Source organism: Gekko japonicus, unplaced genomic scaffold (genome assembly GCF_001447785.1).
Source record: "Gekko japonicus isolate JY-2015 unplaced genomic scaffold, Gekko_japonicus_V1.1 scaffold264, whole genome shotgun sequence".
Classification (NCBI taxonomy): Eukaryota; Metazoa; Chordata; class Lepidosauria; order Squamata; family Gekkonidae; genus Gekko; species Gekko japonicus.
The window spans coordinates 386,498-405,730 of NW_015162484.1; positions in this window are offsets into that span (position 1 = coordinate 386,498).

Below are 19,233 nucleotides of genomic sequence, written 5' to 3' on the forward strand. Positions count from 1 at the left end.
TTAAAAAAGTTTTTGCCTATATGCACATGAGAGCACATGTGTATATGCATGCGTATGGGTGCATATGCACCCACCTGCCTTTTAAAAAAATGACTGGACAGCGCACTCCATGGCTGAGGTGCTACAGTAATGTGGCTAGTGGACCACGGGACAGCTGCATGGGTAACCCACAGCAGGGTGTGCTGTCTGGATGATATGCCCTGCAACACTTTAAACGGGTACAATTAGAGGAGCCAGCATACTGTGCCAGTGTGACTGCAGCCTTAGAGCATGAGATCCTGCCCCGCAACAACTTAATACATAAAACCTACTATTCAGCAGTGCCATTTTAGATTTTGAAGCCTGGGAGATACTACAGACTCTAGGCAGATATTTAAAACTTCCATTCTGAAAAAAATTAATGTCACTCCTGCCTTTTCATGCATGGGGGGGTTGATGTTGAGTGTCATCACTATGTCAACAACAGCCAGCTTTATATTTTTTTGCCTAAGCTACCTCATTCTGCTGTGATTATCCTGATCCAGTGCTTGTATACTGTAGACAAGTGGCTAAAGGTGAACAAGTTGAAATCGAACCCTGAAAGGGAACAGGTGATGCTGGTTGGTAAGACTGAGATTTTGGAGGATATTGTGCTCCCCACATTTGATTGGATACAGCTAACCCTTGCAAATGTGGTCAGGATTCAGGGGGTTTCACTTCAACCAGCAATATTGATAGAGAAACAAGTGAGTTCAGCTTCAAAAAACGTCTTCCTCCATCATCATCCAGCACAGAGGCCGGCTACTACCTTGACCCAGTTGATCTGGCTATGTGGATCCATACTATAGTAACCTCAAGACTAGACAAATGTAACATACTCTATATTGGACTGCTCTTGAAGACAGTTCAGAAATTTCTGTATGCATAAAAAGCTGCAGCTTGATTGTTATCAGGAGTAAGGCAGCCTGATTGTATTGCACCAAGCTTTGCAATCCCTTCAAGGGTTACCAATTAGTTTCCAGGTTCAATTAAAGGTACTGGTTGTTTCCTATAAAACATGGGACACCCATCTCTACAAGACCATCTCTGGTTATGTTCTGCTGCATCAGCTTTGTTCCTCTGAACAGGGCTTGTTGAAGATTTCTACCAGCAGACAAGTCAGATCTGTCTGCCACACCCTGTGCTTTAGCCTTTTTGGTTGTGGCTCCTATTTGGTGGAACCATTTAGCACAGGAAGTTTGGGAAAAAATACTTCTGTTCTTCTTTACAGAATCTTTACAAGGATTTTTGCAGGGACAGGGAATAAATTGCTGCTTTTAAAGTTTTATAGGTATTTTATTATTGATAGATTGATTTTAAATATTTTAATGTTGTCTTTTTGGGAAAGGCAGCCTATAGTATGTAAAATAAAACCATTTGTCATTATTTGCATTGTTATTCACCATAGTAACTACAGCAATATAGCCAACACTGTTCAAGCAGAAAAGAGATTTCCACAAAGGTGCTCCTAGATGCAAAAGCCTTGTCATCACAGAGAGATTACTTGTTTATTAAGCTGTATGGACTCAAATTGGCCGGGCAGTGACTTTTCCATTTCAGCTTCAACAGCTTTATCCCTTAATATGTGAGGACTCAGGATGCATAGCTTCATTGATTCCCTTGGACAAATTGAAAGAAAATCACTGAGTAAAGTCAAATGGATCTAAGATTTACCAGACCCAGTCCCCCCCCTCCCCCAACATTTATACAGGGAGATGCTGCATGGGAGTTATAGAGAGACAGGTGCCATCACTCAAACCCCAGTCTCAGTGTGAATGCATCTATGCTTCTGGAGAGAGAAACATCACACACTCTGCTTTTAAATATTCTTCAGTTCACAGAACTTATCATACTTTCTGGGGCCATGTGCTTTTGCATGAACCAGTTTTATGACCAACCTTGAAAAGACAGAAATCAAAGCCAGAGTATGCCACTAGGGTTTTTGTTCGTATGTTTCAATGAGATTCGCAAGAAGCCCTGGTGTGAAAGGAGCAGACACGCTGCAAATAACTATGCACTGCTTGATAGCTTGTACATAACAGAAAATAACAACTTTCTCTGGGTTTTCTCCTTGCCTGTGCATGAAGTGCTGCTTTGATCAATGGGCCTGTAAAACACAAGTGCAAGGTTTTCTTTGCAAAAAACAAATGTTTCCCAGGAAAGTTATTATCAGAGTCTGGGATTTTAACATGGTCTCGTTTTTTGTTTCTTCTGTTTTATAGAATGTTCATCACCTTAAAACAGTTCTGAGATTTTCCTCCTTAAAGAAAGAGCTGCCTTCCAGTATCTGGAGTCTGTTTTATTAAAAATCCTATCTGAACTCTGTGTAGCTCTGCTCCTCAAATGACTCATACAATAACAATTCCCAGTTTGTAGCCAGTTCTCCAGAGAGGCAGAAGAAAAACGAAGCTGCTTCCTTTTAAGGGAATCAGATCTGTTTGCAGTGATAAACTTCTTTCCAGTCCTATTTGAAGACATTCTCCATAGCCCAAGAACTGATAGTTATAAAAACACCAGCTCCTTTTATTTGGAATACACAGACACATTCAGAGTGCAGAGCTTTGTTTAACATGTAACTCTAGAGTTTACATATGGGTACAACTGTAGTTTGGGGCGGGGGGGGGACCTGGGATACAGCCATGTAGTTTGTTCCATTTTATTTTACCTTATAATGACAAATAATTAATTTCTCAGTTTATTTATAGTCCAAGACATTATACTACAAGAGAGAACATTAGGAGTCAGACCTCTAATAATAATGATAGTCACAATGTTTTTTTTCTGTTTTTACTATTGATTTTACAAGAAAATAATACAAAACAAAATAAAAACTACCCAAATGACACAACAATACATAAAACACAAGTTAAAAGATTTCCTTCATGGTAATTTATCATACACAACCCTGCCCAGCTCCCAGTAGAAACAGAAAGCAGGATCCGAGGATTCCCTTTTGCTAAGCACGGCATCAGCCTGGGAAGTCAGAGGGGTTTCTCCAGCACAGAAAAACCTCCTTTTTTAGTAGAATACCTGAATCAAGCCAATGATTATTTCTAGAGAGAATGGAACACATCAGCAGGACAGAGAAAATTAGAAATTGAATAAAGATGCCTTGAGTTAATTGCTGACAATTGGGAAAAGAATTAGTGTCACAGGGGCACAACTTTTACTATTGGAGAGAAATACATGTAAGAAAGTTTTGACAACTTTTTAAAATTGAAAAACATATTTGGAAAGTCGAGAATGTATCCTTTCTTCTTGAGCCATTTATATTCAGAATTGTGCCTGAAGCTGGGGGATTGAGTTTCAGCAGAATGATGGCCAGCTAAAAATAGCCCTTCTCCATTCAAAATCACAGCCTGTTGGGACAGCTTCCAAGGAGCGAAGGCAGAGAACAACGGCCAAGGTGGGGACATATTGGGCTTGGGGCCCCTGCACTCAAGGTGCCACTGGGTACCCTACACGCACCATGCAAGGTAGTTTTGGGCACACAATGCTGAGCGGATGGTCACCCTATGCAGAATGGGGAGGTATGGCCCAGCCGCCTCATCAGGGTGTCTGCCCTGGATGGGGCTACCCAAATTCAGGTGCTGGTTTTTCAAATCTGGGAGGTTCGGCATATGACACGGTCTCAGCGGGTGCCATCCGATTTTGGGGTTTGGCTTTGCCACTTGGAGATCACTTCTCCACTGCCACTAGGGACAAAATCCTTAAGGGAGAGTTTGTGGATGTTTTTACATTACTATACAGGGAATTGGAGAAAAAAAGATAACGAGGACTTAGATGAGAGGGAGAAGGAGTGCCTGAAGAGGCACCAGGTGGACAGGAGCTGGGCAAATTGGTCCCTAGGATTCCTAATCTATGTGGCAGTTATAGTGAGGCACCAGCCATGGAGGGCTTCTGCGATGCTTCAATATATGGACATCATTTATAAGGGTTTTACTGATTTTCTGAGCCCAGCATAGCTTCAGTATGATGAAGAGTTCTGAATGAGGGCAGCCATAAATCCGGCCCTTAGATGGGACCAGATTCACTTGCACTTATGGCTGCAAATCATGTCTCCCGACTGGTGAGGTGAAGCAGCAGAGCTTTGGGAATGAGAACAAAGGGTCAAGCGGATCCTAGCCCACACCAATAGGAGGGCTCGGATCCCGACCGAGAGCCTATGGATCTCTTGGACACTGTAAATAGCCACTCACGGGTGTGGGGTGTGTGTGTGTTGGTGTTTTCCTGGGGTATATACGCCAGCCTGCGAGCCGGCTTCTTTGTCTTGTTCGGAACAAAGTAAAGTATGTTGAGCTGAGATCACTCCCTGTCTGCATACTTTTCAGGTGATCTGGCAATGAGATAGGGTCCACTCCGTCCACAGAGGACAAGGTCAGGCAGGTACCCGCACCAGGTGGGGCAGGCAGTTCAGCAACTCCTGCTTTGCTGTCAATTCACCTCCCATGGGACATGCAGCCGCAAGTCATGCTCCTTCAGGAATGAATGCCCTTTGTGTGTGGGGCCCCATGCACTTTCAGGTTGCCCTAAAACAAAGAGAAGGTCAGGAGGCAAGGGCGGTGAGCGTCCAGGAGGAGGCAGTGGTTATAACCCCCGTCCTGACAAAGGGTCCCAGCCCAATTAAGTTGGGGTGCCTGAGCATTGGTTGCAGGATTACCCCAACCGGCAGGATTGTGTTTACCCCTAGGAAGGTTTCACTCTAGGTTATAGGATACCTTACCAAAGGAAAAGAAGGTCTTATAGTGCTCCTAACCTGAAATCAGTTAAGGGGATGGAGCTTGTAGTTAGAGAGAGAGAGAGAGAGAGCGAGAGAGAGAGAGAGAGAGAGAGAGAGAAGAAGAAAATGATAAGGCATTTAGGGAAGGTAGGGTACCTGTTAACAATTTGAGGGTTTCCCAATTCTGAGTTGTGCCAAAGGAGGCGCCAGGTGAGTATTACCTCATTCGCCACCTGTCATACCCACGTGGGGAGTCGGTGAATAATACCATACCAGAGGAGTTTCCGTGGAGTGCTCAGTATCCTGTGCTGCTTTCGAGAGGTTCAGTTCCTTTTTAGAATGGGCCTTGCGTTACAGGGCAGGATTATGCAGCACTGCAACTTTGTACTGACCAGCTTCAGGGATTTGAAAGAGGAGCTAGGGTTTCTCTTGCCCAAGGAAAACTGAAGGCCCTACTCCCATTCTGACTTTCCTAGGGATAGAAATTAACATGGTAGGGCAACTGTGTAGATTACCAGCTGACAAATTAAATGTGCTGCAGATGTTGATTGACATGGCCAGGGCAAAGAAAAAGATTATTGAGGCAGACCTTGTGATGATAAGAGCAAGATGGCCCAGAGTGGAGATAGTCTGGCCGGCAAGGCCCTTGTGTGACAAGCTGAGGCGGACCTTGTGATGATAAGAGCAAGGTGGCCCAGTGTGCAGATAGTCTGAGGCGGACCTTGTGTTTTTATGAGCTAGGTGGCCCAGAGTGTCGATAGTCTGGCTGGCAAGGCCTGTGCTCCTTCCACTGTTATTCAGAGAGGCGGGGGCCTCCTCCACATGTTTTGGTGGTGCACCTAGGGGGTAACAACCTAGGTCTGATGAAGGGCAAGGCCCTGGTGTTACATGCTGAGGCTAACCTTGCGATGATAAGAGCAAGGTGGCCCAGTGTGCAGATAGTCTGGTCAGCTACTCTGCCTCACCAGGTGTGGCGTAACTTGGGGGACCCCTGGTGTATTGACCGTGCTAGGCGTAAAGCCAACTGCCAGATGAGAACAACTATGGAGGGTGGTCTAGGGCAATTTTTGCACCACTCTGACATATGAGAAGTTCCAGGACCTGTACAGGGCTGATGGGGTGCACCTATCAGACAAGGGCAATGGGTTATTTTTACAGGACTTGCGGCAAGGGATTCGGTCAGCCCTGGGCTGTTAGTTGGGAGCAAAGGCCAAAGCAGAGGCTTGGCCTTGGCAGTGGCAGGTTTATGCAGGCAAGAAACCGGAACCGGTGAGCACCTTACAGCAATTTCCCATTAGGGAACAGGGGGTCATCAGGAACTGCCTTCGGATTTTAGGGTCCAGAGTGGGGAATGATGATTACCTCTGGGAACCTCTTAAGGTAAGGCTTCTCTCTGCAAGTTGTAAGGCTTCAGCTTCAGGGGTAGGTGCTCCTAGATGGCGACCAGATTACTGGGCTCTTGGTTGAGAGCCAGACCGCTGGTTCAAGACCGGAGCTGGATGACCCGCCGGTGAAAAGGGCAAGGAGGTTGATCAGGGAGTGACACCTGCCTTCCCTGTTCCGTGCTCACTTAGATGGTCCCTTGCTGCAATGTTAGTTAAATAGTTAATAAAGTGGCTCTTGTTTACTTCCAAACTATTGTCTGTCTCATTATTCCAACTGGGGGAGCAATTGATAATAAATACATAATAACAGCAATGCAATAAGATTGCCATGCTGGATCAGACCAATGGTTCAGCGTCCTTCCAATCAGCTATCACAGGCAAACCCACAAGCAGTGTCCGCAGAAAACACTTTTGGCCTGCTGACTGCTCCACAGCATTTGATAATAAGAGATATACCACCTCTGAACCAAGAGACCCCCCATTAGATTATCCTGGCTAACAGCCAACAGTAAATTGATGCATTTGCCCCAGAGCCCCTATGTATACCTTGTGGCTAATAGCCACTGATGGACCTCTGCTCCATATGCTTATCTAATTCCCTTTTGAAGCCGTCCATGCTTGTAGCCGCCACCACTTCCTGTGGCAGTGAATTCCAAGTGTTAATCACTCTTTGGGTGAAGAAGTACTTCCTTTTATCCGTTCTAACCCGACCGCTCAGCAATTTCATGGAGTGCCCACGAGTTCTTGTATTGTGAGAAAGGGAGAAAAGTACCTCTTTCTCTACCTGCTCTATCCCATGCATAATCTTATAAACCTCAATCATGTCACCCCTCAGTCATCGTTTCTCCAAGCTAAAGAGCCCTAAGCGCCTTAACCGTTCCTCATAGGGAAAGTGTTCCAACCCTTTTATCATTCGAGTTGCTCTTTTCTGCACTTTTTCCAAAGCTATAATATCCTTTTTAAGGTGTCTTGACCAGAACTGTACACAGTATTCCAAATTAGGTTGCACCATTGATTTATATAGGGGCATTATGATATTGGCTGATCTGTTTTCAATGCCCTTCCTAATAATCCCCAGCATAGCATTGGCCTTTTTTATTGCAATCACACACTATCTCGACATTTTCAGTGAGTTATCTACTACAACTCCAAGATCTCTCTCTTGATCAGTCTCTGCCAGTTCAGACCCCATCAATGTGTATTTATATTTAGGATTTTTGGCTCCAATGTGTATCACCTTGCACTTGGCCACATTGAACCCCATTTGTCATGTTGACTCCCACTTGCCCATCCTTGACAGATCCCTTTGGAGTGCCTCACAAATCCTTACTGGTTTTCACCACACTGAACAACTTTGTATCATCCACAAATTTAGCCACTTCACTACTTACTCCCAACTCCAAAGAGCCTGTCCCATCAAAAGTTTCTGCAAATTTGTCTGTGACTGATTCCTTGGTTCAGGCAAACCGGCTCCACATTAGCTACCTACAGGACTGGGGGTGGCCCCAGGGGGGGGGGACACACTTGTCTTAGTCATCATCCAGAATCACTAAGATTGTCCCTGCGAAAAAGCTCTGTATGCCTGTGACAGACGTGCTCCACCACCATGATCATCTGGTTGCCCTTTTCTGTACTTTTTCCAACTCCTCAGCATTCTTTTAAGGTACAAAGTCCAGAACTGTACTTGATATTTCTAACATTGCTGAACCAGGTACTTGTCAAAGGGCATTACTATACTGGCAGTTCATTCTCTGTCCCTTTCTAAATGATACCTGGCACATAATTTGCCTTTTAAAATCACCACTGTATACATAACTGATCCAACATTTTCAGTGAATTATCAATAACAACCCAACGGAGTCTTTATTTGGTCTGTCATCTCCAGCTCAAACCATAACAATTTATTTTTTTTGTCCCAATGTGCATCTCCTGGCATCCCAGCATCAATGAATATGATGTACATAAAGTAGAATTTTGTTGTTGTTCAGTCACACATTAGATCCGACTCTTTGCTACCCCATGGCCCACATCACACCAGGCCCTCCTGTCTTCCGTCGTGCTCCAGAGTTTGCTTAATTTTATGTTCGTTACCTTGATAACACTGTCTAACCATCTCATCCCCATCTTCTTTGACCTTCAGTCTTTCCCAGCATCAGGGTCTTCTCCCTTCTCATTTGGTGGCCAAAGTATTTGAGCTTCAGCTTCAGTATCTGGCCTTCCAGGGAACAGTTAGGGTTGATTTCTTTTAGGATTTAATAAAGTAGAATAGCTGTATTGTAACAAAGGGATATTGCCCTGACCTGTATAGCCCAGGCTAGCCCAATCTTGTCAGATCTTGGAAGCTAAGCAGGGTCAGCCCTGGCTAATATTTGGATGGGAGACTTCCAACAAATACCAGGGTTGTGACGTGGAGCCAGGCAATGGCAAACCACCTCTGAATGTCTCTTGCCTTGAAAACCCTACAGGATCACCATAAGTCAGCTGTGACTTGATGGCGATTTCTACCACCACCAAAGGGAAATTACTAATCCTACAACAGTCAACACACCAGTCCTACAACAGTCAACTGAAAAGGGGACACTTGTTAAAGTAGGGCATTTTGTTACTTCTCAGTCATTACTTCTAGGCAATCAGCTGCAAGTGAGATTAAAAACTGTGATTCCACATACCACTTAATATAGTACTGTTAGGCTGTGGTCTCACATGCCAGTTGGAGTGGAGGAGAAGCAAGGCTATTTCCCCTGGAGGAATTTGACACATAGTTGCAAAATCACACATCCCTTTGTAGCTGCGGGTGCAGCCCGTCACTGTGTGATCAGACGCAACTGTGGGTGAGTCGTGGGGTTCTTTTGGCCGTTTGTTTCCCATGTGCATAAACAAAGAATCACACCTCCACACTGAGGGGCCCCTATGGGATATGTGATGATGTGCATACTGTGAGGGGGGGGGATGGCACCGAGCTGGGAAGGCCTGATCAGACCATCCCAACGGCATGAGAGTGTGCTTGCACAATCAAACAGGGGAAAGTCCATCCATGGCCCATCAGAACCCGTTTACTACCGGACTTTCCCTGGTGTCTTTCAACTCCGCTTCCATAGCGGAGCAGCATGGGTTGCTGACAACTGCAGGATGCTTCCCAGATGTTGCTGTCTGATCGTGACCTTTAGATCCATCAGGCATTCACACCTATGCCGGACCTAAAGGCGCATGTGATTGCAGCCTTATTTGAATATACTATTATTTGAAATGTTACAAGATCTTGTATGCCAGTACCTGGAAGAATACAATCAAGATTTATAACATTAAACGTGGTCTGGAGGCTGGATAGTCAGCTAGTCATGGAGCAGGAATATGAGCCTAGATTCCCCATTTAGAATTGAACATTCTAGCTGACTGGCAAATGTCTCTGGGAGGTAGGGTTTTTTTCTAATTTATTTATTTATTTATTGGGATTTTTACCCCGCCCTCCCCGCGAAACGGGCTCAGGGTGGCATAAGGTATAAGCCCTTCCAACACCTTTCCAAGGTGTCTAACTGACCAGTGCACATAAAACTGCTTGGGAAATTCCTGGAGATTTGGGGGTGGTGTGTGGGGAACAATGTAGTTTGGGGAGGGAAGGGAGCTCAGTGGGGTATGACGCCATAGAGCCCATCCTCCAAAGCTGCCATTTTCTCTAAGGGAACTGACTGTTGTAGTCTGGACATCAGTTGTAATTATGGGAGCATTCCAAGCCCAACCAGAAGGATGGCAACCCTAGCAGCTCCTGAAGCATTTGTTTTCTGCCTTTGACCTGTACCCACATGCTATGCCACCCCCTCCCATCCACATGTGGAGAAGGGAAGGAATGGGCGACTGGGAGAGGCAGCTGTGGGGATGCTGCTTCAAGCTGCTGCTCAAGGGTTCGTTTCTGTGTGCCTGGTAGTACTCCCCAGATGCTGGTGGACCATGAAAAACTACCCCCTTTGGGGATTAAGACGGGCCTGATTGTAAGGTTAAATGTTATGTTAAACATTCTTTTTTATAATTATATGAAATACTCTTTTCAAAAAAGGCAAATATTATGGCCACAACGAATCAATTCACCGTTACAGAATTCTGCGAATGGCAAGCTACTGTGAAATAAATGAATATATGAATATATATTCATATGGATAAATGAATATAGCATGCTGAGGGTGGATGAGAGCCTTCAGATATGAGCCTGCTTCGAGGTGGGAAGGCAGGGTATAAATCCAATAAATAATAATAAAAAAATAATAGGCAGGAATGCAAAGGCGTTGAGTGACCTTTGACATGAGAATAAATAATCGGCCGAGCAAACCAAGGCATTTCATATAATGCAACCATTTGGCATTCTGTTTGGAAATTTCTTTGTAATTCAGTGAACCTTGAGATAACACAGTTAAATTGGGTACACATTAGGCTTACCAACCTCCAAATGGGGCCTGGAGTTCTCCCAGAATTACAACTAATCTCTGGATGTCAGAAATCAGTTCCCTTGGAGAAAATAGCAGGTTTGGGGAGTGGACTGTATGACATCGCATCCCAGCTGAATTGTCTACCCCCACAAAGCACCACCCTTTCCAAGAACCACTAACCAACCTCTAGGAATTTCCAAAGCCAAAATGGGTAACCCTAAGATACACATTCAGAGCACAATTTCACATTGCAAGTATAAATAACAGCTCAATCCCTACTTTTGTTTGTATTTTGAGTAAAAATATTATTGCTAATTGTGTCCTTAATAAAGTTTGTATCTCCAGTACCTGGCATTACATTTTATGGCACACATGGCCTGGCCTGACAAAGTGACATTTATGTCAGATCTGGCCCGCGTAACAAATGAGTTCAACACCTCTGCTTTACGCAGTATCTCCAATCCTCCACATTTCCCAATTAAGGGAAAATGTTGTTTAAACAAATTACAAAGATGCTCTGACTCCAATGGTAACAAGAGAAAGACTTTTCACTTACAAAATAGAAGCACATCTTACATGACACATTCATGCAGGTACATTTAATTTATTAGTTTATTTATTAGTTGGATTTTTATCCCACCCTTCCCAAACAATAGACAAAACCTTCTACAGTTATACAATAAATAATGAAATCCAGATGGCCCATAAACATAGGGCATAATGCTCCTATGGGTCTATAAAATATGACCAGAATTTAACAATGGGCAGTGGACAATTACCCTCCCCCCAGAGTTACTGAACATACCAGGTCGGGGGGGGGGGAGCAGGGGATGCCAGAATAACAATACACCCATCCCCTTAACCAAAGGCTACATGGAACATCTCAATTTAACAGGCCCCGTGGAACTGAGGCAGATCCTGCAGGGCCATGATCTCATCCGGAAGAGTGTTCCACCAGGCTGGAGCCAGAGCCAAAAAGGTTCTGGCTGTGGTCGAGGCTAAACAGATGTCCTTAGGGACGGGGACCACCAGCAGCTGTTGATCCAATGAGTGAAGAGCTCTTTGAGGGACACAGTGGGAGAGGCAGTCCTGTAGATATGTAGGTCCCAGTCCGCTCAGAGCTTTGAAGGTTAATACCATAACCTTGAACTGGATTCAGTACTCCACTGGGAACCAATGAAGCTGGTGGAGCACTGGTTGGATGTGTGCTCTAAACGGTGCCCCTGTAAGGACATGCACCGCTGCATTTTGAACCAGTTGGCGTTTCTGAGTCAACTTCAAGGGCAGCCCAGCGTAGAGTGAGTTATAGTCATCCAGCCTGGAGGTGACCATTGCATGGATCGCTGTGGTTAGATCACTTGGAGAGAGATAGGGAACCAGATGCCTGACCAGCCAAAGATGGTAAAAAGCTGTTCTGGCAATGGCTGTGATCTGGGCCTCCATAGAAAGAGAGACATCCAAGATCACACCCAAACTCTTCACCATCAGCATTGGCATCAGTGGTGCCTTGCCAAAGGTTGGGAGCTAGATCCCTAAATCTACCTCTCCACAATTCAGGCACAGGACCTCCATCTTTGATGGATTTAATTTCAGGCAGCTCTGCTGCAACCAACTAGCCATGGCTTCTAGTGCTCCGGCCAGAACCTCAAGGGCGGCATATGGCTGGCCATCCATCAACAGATACAGCTGGGTATCATCAGTAGCCAACACATACAGCTCCTAGCCTTAGGGGAAGAGAAGCACATTTCGCCATTGTTAGCAGAAACCACAGCTTAAAGACAAGCAATCCCCCATTACTAGAGGACTCGATGTCACACAATACATGGATCTGATCTACATCTGAATTGCCATTTCCTGGCAGATGTTGCTTTGATTACCCGGGAAAGCCAAGATCTATCTACACATCAAGAAAGGTCCTGATGCACAGCTTTCACATCTCACCAGATGGCTTGTCCATGAGTTAGAGTTTAGCGTTTCAAATATTGGCCAAACCCTTAAATGCCCTCTCTACACGGGGATGGGACAGACTTACAGGTAGGTGGGTCTCCAGCTTGGCAAGGTTGCCACCTACCCAAAGATCCAGCTATAAAAGCTAAGGACAATGTGTAGGTCCTTGGCTAGCCGCAAACCCTACATCAACCCCCTGTCTGCTTTTATCCCCTAAAGTCCAGCTTGCTATCCAACAACCCTTTTTGTCTATTCTTGATCTCTTGGTGTGCGCAGCTAAGAGGTCCACACTCCTGGCTGGTTCTGGCAGTGTGATTTAGAAATACCCCTAGGTTCTATTTTCCTTATTCCTCATTCTCCATTGCAACAGACAAGGCTTCAGGACAGATAAGTATGAACTTAACCTACCCACCTCCTAAGTAAAAGGAACTATTTTCTATTACTGTAATTCTAAAGGAACTTGATTGACTGTGCATGTGCATCTGTATTGTTTGAATGTGACTTTGATATTATTCAGTAAAGGACAGATTGTTTTGAATTCACCAGTCTTGACTCTTTCACTGGGACATCCTTGAGGTAGTCTGGACCTCCGTAAACTTTGGCAGGAACCCATATTAAATTTAGTTCGCCATCTGCTGTAGATAAAGCAGTTTGGCTAACAATACGACCAGAAGATGACCAAGAGGCCTCCAGTTCACTTACTGTATCAATCATGACTGGCAAGTCCTGGCGGAGCGGCAAGATTTGATCTGCAAAATAGTTTGCAAATGCCTCACAGCTAATAGCCAATTTACTATCTTTTCGATTCCCCTGTGAAAGGAAAGTTAATGACCTGATTATTCTAAACAATTGAGCCAGGCTTGAGCAGATTAACTTCAAAAAGGTTAAGTTGCTACAGCTCCAAGCCCAGGTAAGAGAGAGAAGTTTCTTTATAAGATAAAACAGAAGGTAAGGAACAGCCAAAGAGGCTCAACATCTATTTGATGACAGGGTGGGGCTAGCTGCCAAGTGTACCTGAGTGAGAGAATTCTCTTAACCCTTTCTCTCCCAGTTCCTCTTGCATTCAGTGTTACAATATCCAACAAAAACGGGGTGCAAACTTGAACATATTGTAATACATGACTGAAGAATGAGAGACTGCAATGCAAGATGAGCACATTCAGAACACTTTACTGTGTTTCACACTCCAAGCTAAGCTCCCACTCGCATTTGCAAGGAGGGCCAGGAGGAAGCTAAGCTTATCATACTTTGAATTGGTTCTAATGGCTCTGTTCCACTGGCAGAAGGACATTTGCATCAGTAGAGGGAAGGTGATTGTGGTTTATTCGTCCCTCATACTGTGGGCCCAGCTTGTACACCCCCCCCCAGTACTGAAGGTTCCCTGACTGACACCCTGAAGCTGCACTCAAGGGCTCATGGCTGGCAGTGGGAAGGTACAGGTAGGAAAGTTCTGTTGCACAAGAGTTGCTCTGCTCATGTCCTACTGAATACAACCCAATGTGGTTTTAATAGTATACTTGTTACAAGGATATAAGACTATCTCTATACTCTGCTGGTGTACTTATAGTGTGCAAACCTCTTATGCCACACTTCACATTAATTTTTCTGATACATTTTTATTCCACCCTTCCTACAAAGATTTCAAAGCACCATCCACAGGTTTCCCTCTTCCTCATATTATTCTCACAACGAGGAGACAACCTGTGTGGTAGGTTTGGCTGAGATAGAGTGACTAGTCCAAGGTTATCTACAGAGCATCTGAGAAAAACCAGGGACTTGAACCAAATCTCCCTGGTCCAAGTCCAGCACTCTAGTTTCTACAACACCACACTGAAATTTTCAAATGAAAGCCAAAATTCAGAGAAATAGTCAAGGGCTGTGACAATGTCTGTCCGGTCCTCTCCTGATGTTACAGTTATGCTGTGCTATGAAATACTGCCCTATCTATACATGATTTCATTTGCTAGTGTGGTGGTTTATAAGAGATTGTTCTGAAGACCAAGTGAGAGAACCCTCTCTCTTTCTCTCTCACACTGGTGGTGGAAAGTGCCTGACCCTGAAAGGTTTTCAAGGCAAGCAACATTCAGAGGTAATTTGCATTGCCTGCCGCTAGCTGACCTGTCTTCCTTGGTGGTCTCCCATCAAAGCATTAACCAGAGCTGACCTTGCTTAGCTTTTGAGATCTGACAAGATCAGGCTAGTCTGGACCATCTACCAGGGTACTAAAGACTAGCAAATTTAATCATTCAAAGTTTGCTAATATATTATCTTTATATGCACATTTCTATTGTCCAGATAAATGATGATGAGAAAAACGTATATCAGCTTCATTATATGGCTTCATTATTTTGTTTTTACATTGCAAAAATGGGGGGGGGGGTTACTGGGAGGAGGTCTACTGATGGACATTGAGGAAATGGCAGCTATAAAAACAAAACCGAGCTGAATTTCTCTTTAGATCTGAGCTCCACAGGGTACACCACCTCCCAGATGGAGGTCAAATGCATGAGAGGGAATCGAACAGGAAATGGAATTTGTTCCATCTGCTCTGTCACATATACAGTTGGATTTCTCCCCCCAGAAAGCTCTAATGAAAAGGAAAATAATCCAGACAAAAAGCCTGATATTGACACAATATATTTTTCTTAGAAAACATATCAGAATTAAAGCCTCGAGTAGCTGGCTCAGATTGCTATTTCTTATAGATATTTACTATATAGTTTAGATGCGATGGACAACAGACTAATTGGCCTAAAATTATGAGCATCCTTCCTATCTCCCTTCTTATAGACAAGTATTATGTCTAGATCCTGAAAATTCTTTTTGCACACTTCACTGGATATTAATTTGGCAAAAGAGTTTCATTAGTAAAGGGGCCCACCAATCAATAAACGTTTTAAAACATTCTGCCAAACATTTCTTATAAAACTGCTGAGCTTCTTTAGATTGCAGCAAAGCAAAAGACAAAAGAACAAAAATATACGTGAAAGACAAGAATTTGGTAGAAGCAATCATAATCAGATCTACTCAGAAATAAATCCTATTTTATTCAGTAGGACTTACTAACAGGAAAATTTTCTTAGGATGGCAGCATAAATCTTTCCAGTTTGGTGTAGTGGTTAGGAGTGCAAACTCTAATCTGGGAGAACCAGGTTTGATTCCTCCTCCACATACAGCTGCTGGGTGACCTTGGGTCAGTTACAAGTCCTTTCACAGCTGTTCTCTCAAGAGCAGCCCTCGAAAGAGCTCTCTCAGTCCCACCTACCTCACAGGATATCTGTTGTGGAGAGAGGAAGGGAATTGTAAGCCTCTCTGAGACTCCAAGTGAAGGGCAGGGTATAAATCCAATCTCCTCCTCCTCCTCCTCCTCCATGTGCCTGGGAGAGCTGGAAGTCTCTGGTATTTAGGTTTAGATATGGATGGAAGCCCCTGATTCAAATCCATGCACACTAGGTTACCTTTGACAAGTCTCTATCTGTTTTGGGGCCTATCTGCACTGCAGATTTCAAGTAGTCCCCAGGTCTCACAACTCCTTCCTGGGACACTCACTCAGCATAGTACATTGAACTCCAGAAGGTACAAGTATTATGTCTAGATCCTGAAAATTCTTTTTGCACACTTCACTGGAATGGTCTTTTTAAGAATCCTGCAAATGGTTTCTCAGCTTCAGCTGTCCAGTTTGGTGTAGTGGTTGAGATCAATGGACTCTAATCTGGAGAACTGGGTTTGATTCCCCACTCCTTCACATGCAGCCAGCTGGGTGACATTCGGTCAGTCACAGTTCTCTCAGAGCTGTCTCAGCCCCACCTACCTCACAAGGTGACTGTTGTGGAAAGAGGAAGGGAAGGTGATTGTAAGCCACTCTGAGACTCTGAGTGAAGGGTGGAGTATAAATCCTATTATTATTATCATAATCATCATCATTATTGCCAGGGCTTTTTCAGAGCTTCTGACCTGCTGCTTGGATGGACATTATTGGTCCCGTTCACACGCAGAAGTAGCCGCGTGATACACACAAATGACGGGCGGACTTTCTGGGTGCGATCACATGAGAACACCCATCGCCAACCCGTTTCGCTCTGACGAAGACGCAGAGTAAAAAAATACCGGGGAAAGGGCAGTAGCAAACGGGTTTGTGACGGGCCGCAGGTGGACTTCCCCGTGTGATCGCTCCCATGAGCTCCCATTGCATCACTGATCCCTCGTTGGAGCGCATCCGGAAACACACAGTGGAGGAAAAACTCAGTTCATCTGCCACTGCTTCTGATCATGCTGTGGCGGGTCAAATTGATACAGAACAAAAAGCCTCACCCCCCCCCCCCCGCATTATCTGGCACGTGTGACCAGGACCATCCTTGGTTTGTAAATCACTTGTCCTATATTTTTCTAGAAGTGGTGAGCACTGCATGAAAGCTGCTCGATTGCTGGTAGCACTCAAGTGTGTGAGAGAGGTGTCCTGTCTGTCCTCCTTCACCAGATGCCTCTTCTGCCCAATCCTGGCCCCTTTTAAGGCTGGGGACGGGAGTGGGAATTGCAACGCTGGCACAGGCTTATCTCTTGGACACTGTCCATATTTCCTTCCCAGTCCAGGCTGCTGGAGAAGGGCAGCAGAATGCAGCCAGATGTTGTTCATAGCAGGGAACAGTGAGAATTATGGTTTAGGGCAGAGGAGGCCAGGAGCTAGGGATGTCCAGCAAAGAATTCTTCACTTCTCACCAAACTGCACTTCCCAGGATTAATTTGTTAGGGGGATCCATGGCAGTTAAAGCAGTATAAAGCTGATATAAATTTGTAGTATTGAAAGAAATGCAACAGAACAGCAAAGAAAAAAATGCATTACAGTCAAACAACAGAATATGAAGTGAAAACAGAACTGTAAAATCCAAGAATAGACAAGGAGTAAACAAGATACCCCAACACATTCCACAGAGTAACCTTCGCATCCTGTCAAAATCAACCCAAAGTGAGATTAATTTCAGCCCTCTTCATGAACAAAAATGGTAATTGAGCCTGAGAGAGTCATAAAGTATTTTGTTAGCATCTCTATGAGCTTTTTCATGTGGATAAATAGTTAAAAACGGACCCAAGGGATGTAGGAAGCCTTTGATGGAAGAATGTCATTTTCCGACATATATTGAAGAACCCTTGACCAGACAGCAACAAACCGATCATAACCTTTAGATATGACCATAGCCGTGTTTTGCGTGACTTGTGTAAGTTTGTCTAAAATAAACTGATCCCACACTTTTTCAAACCAGGTTTGAATTGAAGGAGGCGAACTGGCTTTCCAGGCAGAAGCAATGGCTAGTCTTGCAGCTGCTAACAGTTTGGAAATGAGTTCCTTCTGGGCCTTGGTAGCAGAAGTCAGGTCAAGCAAATCAAGAAGTGCACGTTCGGGGCAGATCGGTAGCGATTGTGAAGTGATCTCATTTATTTTCCCGATAACCTCCACCCAGAAGGCATTTATGATTGGGCACTCCCACCAGTCTTGATCCTTAACAAATCCGAAAAGGCTGTTGCCATGATAAAAGCAGTGGAACTTTGACATGCCCCAACCTAGCCCATAAAGCAGATAAAGAAATCTAAGTTAAAAATAATAAAATGTGGCTATACATGGATTTGAACACATGCAATACTTGTCTCCTGGTCCATCCCAGATTCCATTGCCAAGTCTGGCATATCTATTCTCCTCCAGTATGGAATCAATTGTATTTGTACCCTGATTTCCCCCTCCGTCATGGAAATCAAAGACAGAGAATTCCCACGAGGTCTCTCATTGGGCACTGAGCAGCCCCAATCATGCTTAGCTCCGGCAAGGCAGCCGCACTGGATACCCTCCAACCACACTTTGGGAACCACTACAGAAGCAAGTACTGAGGAGAGTTCTTAGAATCCCAATATAGCTCAAACCATATCAGTGATTCACACAACGAATTTATATAGAGACTGAATAAAATCTTGAACATATGAGAGCAGTACGAGCTGAGGTCAATAGAAAATGCATAACATGCACATTTTAAGCCACAAAGTTGTATTCTAAAGATAAAATGTCTTTATCATTCAAACTCAGAGTTATGCTATATTTTGGTAAAGCTACCAGCTAATACTGGTGTAGTCACAGCATCCAGCAGTCTAGCTTTTGTGTTCTGTGTATCAGATTACTAAGTAAGAATCTAACACATGGTGTCACTTTTCCTCTTCTTAAAATTACCTCAGTCATGTATTCCTTCACTGTTGTGGCACTATCTCCATTAATCTAATTCTGAGGAAAGATCTAGTCCAACACCCTCAGCTGCAAAAACTACAAATACCAGCTCAGCTTTCTCTGAGAAAGACTTTAAAGAACTGGACAGTCTTTAAACAGATGTCAGAACTCAGAAGTAATTAGTATTATAAATGAAAATAAAGTTAAGATACGTTAAATTTCCTGTTCCCTATTATTATTTTGACCTGCAGCTGACCTTTCACTTATGGATCTGCACAGAGTCATTAATAAAATATTTGTGTTTCACAAGGGAATTCTTTCCTACTGTTTATGTGCCTCCAAAGTGTAATAATCAATATCTATAACTTCATTTCTATAAACCTCCAATTATTTTATGAATAGTTGTCTCGGGGATGACAATCCTAGTGTTACTTTTTTATATGCAAGGAAATGTCTAATAATGTCCCAAAGTTGTAATCCATTGGCCAACCTTCCCAATTGCTGGATTCTATCCACTTCCAATTAATTCAGTGGCAAAAT